The sequence below is a fragment of the Cupressus sempervirens genome, chromosome 11 (genome assembly GCF_028749045.1).
Source record: "Cupressus sempervirens isolate cs-2001-9-10 chromosome 11, ASM2874904v1, whole genome shotgun sequence".
NCBI lineage: Eukaryota > Viridiplantae > Streptophyta > Pinopsida > Cupressales > Cupressaceae > Cupressus > Cupressus sempervirens.
In genome coordinates, this window is record NC_143128.1 from 853908191 (window position 1) to 853916822 (window position 8632).

Sequence of the window (8632 nt, forward strand, 5' to 3'; positions counted from 1 at the left end):
ACAGGACGTTTAGCCAAATGGGTCATGGTCCTTAGTGAACTTGACATAGAATATGTAGATAGAAAGGCAATCAAAGGCCAAGTGCTAGCAGATCAATTAGCAGCAGCCCCTATATTAGATGATCATCCCATGTTGATAGACTTTCTAGATGAAGCCATTTTTCACATGAATGTAGCTAATGAATGGAAGCTTTATTTTGATGGACCACGTACATGAAATGGTTCAGTTAATGGCATCATGTTTGTCACTCCCCAAGGAGACATAATCCCCAAGTCATATAAGATTGCATTCCATTATACAAACAACATAGAAGAATATGAGGCACTGATCATAGGACTCAAGATAGCCATCCAATAGAACATTCAACATTTACAAGTCTTTGGGGATTCCTATTTGGTCATCAACCAAGTCAATGATGACTATGAGACCAAATATGATAAACTAATGCCCTACAAGAAGATGGTAGACTTCCTTAAGTCTAAATTTGTTACTATCTCTTTTCGTCAGCAACCAAGAAGACACAAAAAGAAAGCTAATGCTATGGCTACCATTTATTCTATGATTGATATGCCTCAAAATGTGGAACAATGTGAATTCCTTGTTCAGAAACTTTTTTTTCCAACATTTGAGCTCCCTCAATTTGAGTTTGTATGTGAACTTGTTGGTCCCAATTCTCCTTGGTATCAAGACATTTATGATTACCTACATGCCCAAATCCTACCACCCAACTTATCTAAAAATGATCATTCAACCTTTATCAGTTAAGCCACTAGATATGTCATCATCAGTGACACCCTTTACAAGAGATCCTTTGACCAAACCATTCTTAGATGCCTTGACTCACAAGAAGCTGAAACTACCTTACATGAGGTTCATGAAAGTATATGTGGAGGCCATTTTAATGGTCTAACTCTAGCCAAGAAACTTGTCAGAGTTGGGTACTATTGGCCTACCATGGAACAAGATGACCATGATTTTGCCAAAACATGTCATAAGTGTCAGATACATAGCAATCTAATCCATGCACCAGCACAAGAATTGCAGCCAGTCATATCACCATGGACCTTTTCACAATGGGCATTTGATCTTATTGGAGCTATTTCTTCTCCATCCTTTGATGGTCATAAGTTCATTATCATAGCAATAGAATATTTTACCAAGTGGGTTGAAGCTGTCCCTTTGACCTTCATCACTAGCAAGCAAATCTGAAGGTTTATTCTAAACTACATCATATGTCAGTATATAGTCCCCTTGGCTATTATTACTAACCATGGTATTCCATTTCAAAACAAAGATGTAGACAAGCTCTGCAAGAAGTACAACATATACCATGGATATTCTAGCATTTATCATCCATAGGGAAATGGCCAAGAAGAAGCATCTAACAAGACCATTGTTAAGATTCTCCAAAATACTGTCAATGATTTGGGTCGAGACTAGCACCTCCAACTCAATCCAACTCTTTGGGCATATCAAACAAGTGTGCATACTCCTACTAATTCAACACCATACTCTCTTGTCTATGGCACTAAGGCCATACTTCCCATTGAAGCTGAAATTCCATCATTAAGAGTATCCCTACAAGATGTTGTTGATGATGAAAACTACCAAATATCTAGACTCCATGAGCTAGAAATGCTTGATAAACAGAGACAAGATGCCTTGACACATTTGTAAGCTTATCAAAATTGACTCAAACATAGCTATAACAAGAAATTCTGAGGTCATCATTTTGAGGTTGATGATCTGGTCCTAAAGATGAACTACAAGACTCAGTAGCATAGAGTAAAACAAGGCAAATTTGAGCCAAATTAGGAAGGACCTTATGTAGTTACTGCATCATTTGGGTCCAGAGTATATTAGCTTGCAACTCCAAAGGGTGAACCATTGCCCATATCCATCAACAACATGCATCTTCACAAGTACTATTCTTGATTCTATCAAAAAATCCTAAAAAAATATCAAAAAAATAGCAAAATATCCGGAAAAAAGAAAAAAGAAAAGAAAAAAGTGAAAAAAGTAATGAAAAAATGGATGCCTTGATGAAAACCTAGCAAATAGGAATCTTGGCATGAAAATTTGAGTCAAGAGAAAAATTTTGTCCAAAAGTGAAAACCTGGCAAAAAGGCACTTTGGGCAAGTAGCATGGTGAAAACCTGGCAAACAGGCACCATGTGTAATCAGTTATTGCTCCTCCATCTATCGGGATTCCATCTAGTCTTTTCCCCCTCCGTCATTCATTGATCATACCTATCATCTTGCAAGAAATCCCTAGTCCCTTATCATGGCTCATGAACTGGTTAATGTCTTTTGTTATCTTAAAGCATCACCAGCCTGTACACACTCTATCATTGACCTTTGTAAATAGTTTGCATCTTGTCTAGGGGCATATTACCTACATGGTGCATGAGTTTGAATTTGAACTGGAGGCATATCCCTAACAAATTTTATCCATTGGATCTATCACATAATGGATTGGAGCTAACACTTTCATATGCTTTTATGATCCTAAAAAAATCCTAAACATTCAAATAATGTCCTAAAAAAAGAACTAAAAATCCTAAAATGTCCTAAAAAAAGCACTATAAATCATATAATGTCTTGAAAAAAAGTACTAAAAATCATAAAATGATCATGAAAAAATCCCTAAATATCATAAAATGTCTTGAAAAAATCACTAAAAATCGTAAAATGTCATGAAGAAACCACTCATACAAAAAATCAAATATCCTCAAAAAATCTAAAAATCACAAAACTCAAAAAAAATTTGAAATCAACCTTGTACATATTCACTATGGATAACCATCCCTTTTGGATAAACACTTGCACTTTGCAAATTGAAACTCAAAGAACTACACTTTCGAGGCAATCACACTATCTGAGCAATGTGAACTGATAATCAATCCAACATATCACTATGAACCTTTCAACTGAATCCACAAACAGAGCTATCACATTATCAACCTATCAAACACTATCTGAACAACTCAAAAACTTAAAAGCAAGTAATAATGGACAAGAATGGCTATTGGCTCACACTATTTAGTGAGTGATTTTTTTTTGCTTTGTTTTCTTTTTTATCATGTTCCTATGCCACTTGATGATATAAACTGATCTATGAGAGTGGCCAAGATGGTTCATTGTCATCTTTTTCTATTTTTATCTATTACAATGTACCTTTGAGATTCTAGGGCATGTACATATGCCTCAAGAAGGACATGATCATTTTCTATCTACATTGTGCTTATTCATGCAAAAGGCTTGCATTTGCACTCTGGCCCTTTATGCCATGATGTGTTGCAATCTATTTGCCATATCAAAATAAAGCTCCATTTGACACATAGTGCACTTTATAAAAGAAAAAAGTCTTCTCATCTTACTAACAAGTCTTTATCTCATTTCCTCTATCTTCTACGTCTCCTTCATCTGTTGCCTTGGTCTTGTACTCTGATGCACTAAAAGAATTGTCATCCTGCATTCCTACATATGTCAAAAGTCCAAAATGATCCAAAGAAATAAACATGGCATTTATATTATATTCACATTTCATTTGCATCCATTTTACATTTCATTTGCATTCATTCCCTAATATTTTTCATTTCATTTGCATTTGTTTCATTTCATTTACATTCATTCCATATCATTCACATTGCATTAAGCATTCATTCATGAGAAAAACATGTGGCAAAATAAAAGATGGCATTTTCTACATGTAACATGTGATAAATCAACACATGATGTCATCATATAAAAACCCACATAACAAAAGCATAAATGCATCCATATAAAACATATAAAGCACATGCATAATCCATCTCATATAGTCATCATAACATAAGTACATCTCATAAATGTCTCACAAAGGTGTCAGAGCACATGACCATGGTTTACATAGTAATTGCCCATAGGTGTGAACCATGAAAGAGCATAATAGAAACCAAAAAGCAACATAGAGAGGCCCCTCTATATGTGAGTATGTCAGTGTCATCCCATGCTATCCCTAGCCTTGTGGCCTCTTTTTGGCCTCAAGAATGATCCATTTTCTCTCTATGGTGACCTCATAGGCCCTGTCACCCCCACACTACTTTGTGTCTTCTGCATCCTATGGAAATGAGATCTTGATGCACAAAAACTCTCTATTCTTTGTCCCGATGGCACCACTCTGTCATACTGATCTCACCAATACTATGCCTCCATGTGAACCTTGCTCATCATCATCGCCAGATCTTGAAAATTTGCATCTCTAATGCTATTGATGAACCCCTTAGACTCCTGTACTACTATCTCTACCTTGTGCACTGTTACATCTCTCTCAACCATCATCTGATCTCTCTCTCCCACCATGGCACCCCTCTTTGCCACAACCCAATATAACTAAATCTATAGCCCTCGGATCACCTCAATCAACTCTACCTAGCTAGGCCCTACCTCTACTAGTACTAATGCTCTCCCGGTCTCCTCCACTAGATCCTCCTCCATGTCCATCATAGCTGCATCCCTATCCTCCCCATAGTCCTCCTCATCCTATCCCTCGTCACCACCTCCAACACCATCCCCACCCCCACTACCTCCCCCCTCCTTGTCGTCTCCCTCCTCCTCTCCCTCAACACTCTCCTCATCATCTCCCTCATCCTCCTCCTCAATATCCTCATCATCACTCCCTGCATCACCCTCAACATCCTCATCTCCCTCCTCCTCCTCCTCTCCTCCCTCCTTATCATCTCCCTAATCCTCCTCCTTAGAATCATCCTTTTCCCCATCACCCTCATCAAATACCTCCTCATCCTCTCCCCCATCTCTTCCTCCTCATCATCCTCTTCATTTTGTGGCCTCCCTCAAGATACTAGTACCACCGGATCTGTCAAAGGTCTTAGATGATGCTGTGCAAACCACCTATCATACACTATTGTTGTGTGTGCATCCACTATATCAACTGCTGCCCCCTATAGTCTTGACTGTAACTCTACTAGCTATGAATATGCTACATGTGTCTTGATAGGTGGTCCCCACTCTCAAACCTCTACTCTATATTAGGAAAACAATGCTAACTCTATAGGTACATCTTGTGTCTCCCCAAACTATCTTTGTACCCCATCTGGTGGGTACATCTCTATAACTAGGTGACTAATCACTGTGCGCCCTATGAGGTAGCACTCCTACCTATAGTATGGTAAGTGGATGTCATCATCATCCCATCTAGGGAAATCTCAGTATGGTCTCCATATGAACTATTTCATCGTGTCTATCTGATGGAAAAAGTATCTCAAATATCCCAATGGTCCTCAGGATAGTACACCTCTATAGCTATAAGCATATGGCATATCATCCACCAACACTCACTCTACCAAAGGCCTCAATACTACAATATGCTCATAGGCCCATATCTATAATAATGTGCCACCAGTGCTAAAGGATAGTTCCCCTCTATATGCTACCTGATGTAAATAATAATATAACATCCCCAACATGCATAGGCCCCAAGCAAACATAGTGCCCTCACTAATCATCTACCCAAGTACTCAGCCTCATCCAAATAGGAATCTGTTGGTGTTTTAAAATGCATAAAAAACTACTAAGTGAAAAAAGGCTTAATACTATGATAACAGTGCATACACAATCTAAAGACTAGCCAATTGTTACTTACAATTGCAAATGAAAAGTACTTGAACCCAACTTTAACAAAACCATAGATTGTTTTCTGCTCTTTGGGCTCTGCAAAACCAAGACGGGTATACCCAGGGATGATTTAAAAATGGAAAACTTGTATGAGGTTTATTCTTATTTTTATTATGATTCTCATCTCACAATCCTCCAAACATATACATAATTCCTACTAACTGGATAAACACATCCCATGAAATAGATATGGCTAAGAATTCTTCTATAGATCTGCAGATGTCCTTAACAATAGTGGCTAACTGTAGTTAAAACATTCCATACAGACAAGTGCTGGCCAACTTTGAAGATCTACAGGAAATAAAAGTAAAATATGATTTGATGATGCATTTGAATGACCATTTATAATATATTTCTTCTTTAGCTAAAATAACTTGATCAGTGCCTAATCCATTGGGGTTCAAAGTCTATAGCAAATTCTTAGATCTAATTTGTTGCCTTACAACAAATTCTATCAACAATTCTTATCAGAATTTATCATTTAAAATCCTTTTCAATACTTAAGGAATCTCATCACATTCATCAAAGCCTTTATTTAATCCATTGAAATAACAGAAATGATAAATGGATATACAACCTAACTAGATTGCATTCAATTGCACAAGCTTTTACTCATACAACATCAAGGTAGCTAAGTATTTAAAAGGAGACAAAATTAAGAAAGAACTGATATGGGGACAGTTCAGAATTTGTATTCATTTTCTTTGAAAATGGTATATCCTTTACAATAGACTCAGAATGGCCTTCAGAAAGAAACACAACTCATTCTATATTCATGTATTCTCAGAGAATTGACAGAAAAATACATTACAAACTTTCTTTCAAAATTTGGACCAAAAACAAAACTAAGCATAATACTTAGAAGAAATAGAATTTGGACCCTTTTTTAGCCTTGGAATCTCACTTAAATAGTGTGAGATGCAACAAGCTTCAGGCTAAAGAAAGTGATAGGTGTCCTTTTACAAAAATTGGGTAAATTACCCCTTTTCAAAATAAAACTGAACAAATAAAACAAAACAAATAAAATAGAAGGCAGATGATAACTAGAGCATAAAATCTTCAATTTTGTCCTTTTCTCTAACTACTGCCTATTGGTAGAGCTTTGATTTCTGTGATTGCTTCCCAGAAAAATATTTCTCTTTTAGTGGGCCAATCACATTCCTTAACTACTGTTAATTCATCCACAATTTTCTACCACCTGGCATCAGTAATCACCCTTCCTTCTATGATAAACCTATTCACTTCAGTTTCAATCTTGAAAAGGGTATCAATTAGTTCATTGAAAAGACATTCATCAACACCATCTTGGAGAACAGATACCACTTGTGGCAAGTCTATAATGTGATCAAAAGAATTAGACCACTCATCAAAATCTTTTAACTTATCATTGGAATAAATAACAGAAGGAATCAAAGAATAGAAACCATTTGTTAGCATTTTTAATTTGTTTTGAATTACTGTCAGCTTCCCTGTGATGATTTGCAATAATTCTTTCACTTTGTCCATACCCTCCTTCACAGTAATAACTTTATCTAGGAGATCTGGCTTCTTGGCTAACAAGGGTATCAACCTGTCAAAAAATTGCATATATGGTCCCCACTATTGAAAAATAGGATCAAGCCATCTAACTGCACCCATGCATACCTGTTCTGCAGATTGTAGACTGATGAATGTATTATAAGTATCCTGAGATATTCTTTTCAGAATGTTGATTCTATGATTTAATACATTCATCAAAGCATTTTCCTTGGTATTCTTGTCAACCTGGGAAACTTCTGTTTCCACACTAATCACAGGCACTGACACTATTGTTCCCATAAGTATTTCTTCTATTTGGACCTCTGCTTCTACTACATGCCTTCTTTCTTCCTCTTGTCTTGGTGCATGCTCTACCTCTGCTGCTATCTTGAGCTGTTCTTTGAGGGATTTTATTTCTGTTTCTAGAATCTTAATTTTTTCCTCCAACTCCTCTATTCTTTGTTTCTGTACATGGCTCATTTTGAGCTCTTCTTCATATGTTATCCTAATATCAAGGCATTCATTGAACATTGCAGCTAACTTATCCTTAATTTCATCAACCTTTTTCTCATTCATAAGAGCAAAATGTTTTACCAAACTGGAGATTTCCTTCCCAGTAGTGCTCTCCAATGTCCACACAATCATATTTCCCTGAGTAGTTTCTTCTATATCCATCATCTTAGGCTTCTTGGTGTCAGGGGCCACACTCCATACTGCTAGGGTTTTAGTGTCCACATTAAAACCTAGCCCTCTTTTAAAGCCTTCAATGCTAGTGGCTTCATAACTGATGGCCATATCTTTACTTCTCATTTGGTCCAACACAAAGGCTTTCTCAATATCCCAATGTGGTATTAGAATCCTGCCACTCCTATGTACTAATTACCTAGCTTCTGCAACAGTCATTGTTTCACTTTAAGGGTCATAAGCCAATAGTTTTTCAACTAACTCTTTATTTTTCTCTAGATCTTCTCCTGGCGTGAGACTTAATGTGAGTTCATTTTGTTTGATTTTATAGAGAAAACTTTTAAATTATGATGATTTAATAAAATCATCATCTTCCATGAATTTCTTAGATTGAATGAGCCTGTCATCCAATCTTGATGCTGCAATTTGCATGTCAGTAGAAGCTTTTCCTACTTCAGTAGCCCTTTGGTGAAAATAAATTTTCCTAATATTAGCAAAATATCACTACTTCCAGACATGACTTGTATAGCTCTGCTTACCACCTTTTCAGGGATGTGCATTGTTTTTTGTCTTTTGTTTCCTTGTGGCACCCAAGTTGAAGTTGATGGCTGCTCTTCTTCTAAATCAATTTCTAATTGTGTATTTTGTTTAGGGGATTCTCTATTTACAATGGCTTCTTCTCCCTCTGGCTTATGAGGCATTTGTAACATAATATGGTCAAAATTCTCAATCATTTTCCTCAGATTATTAGGAT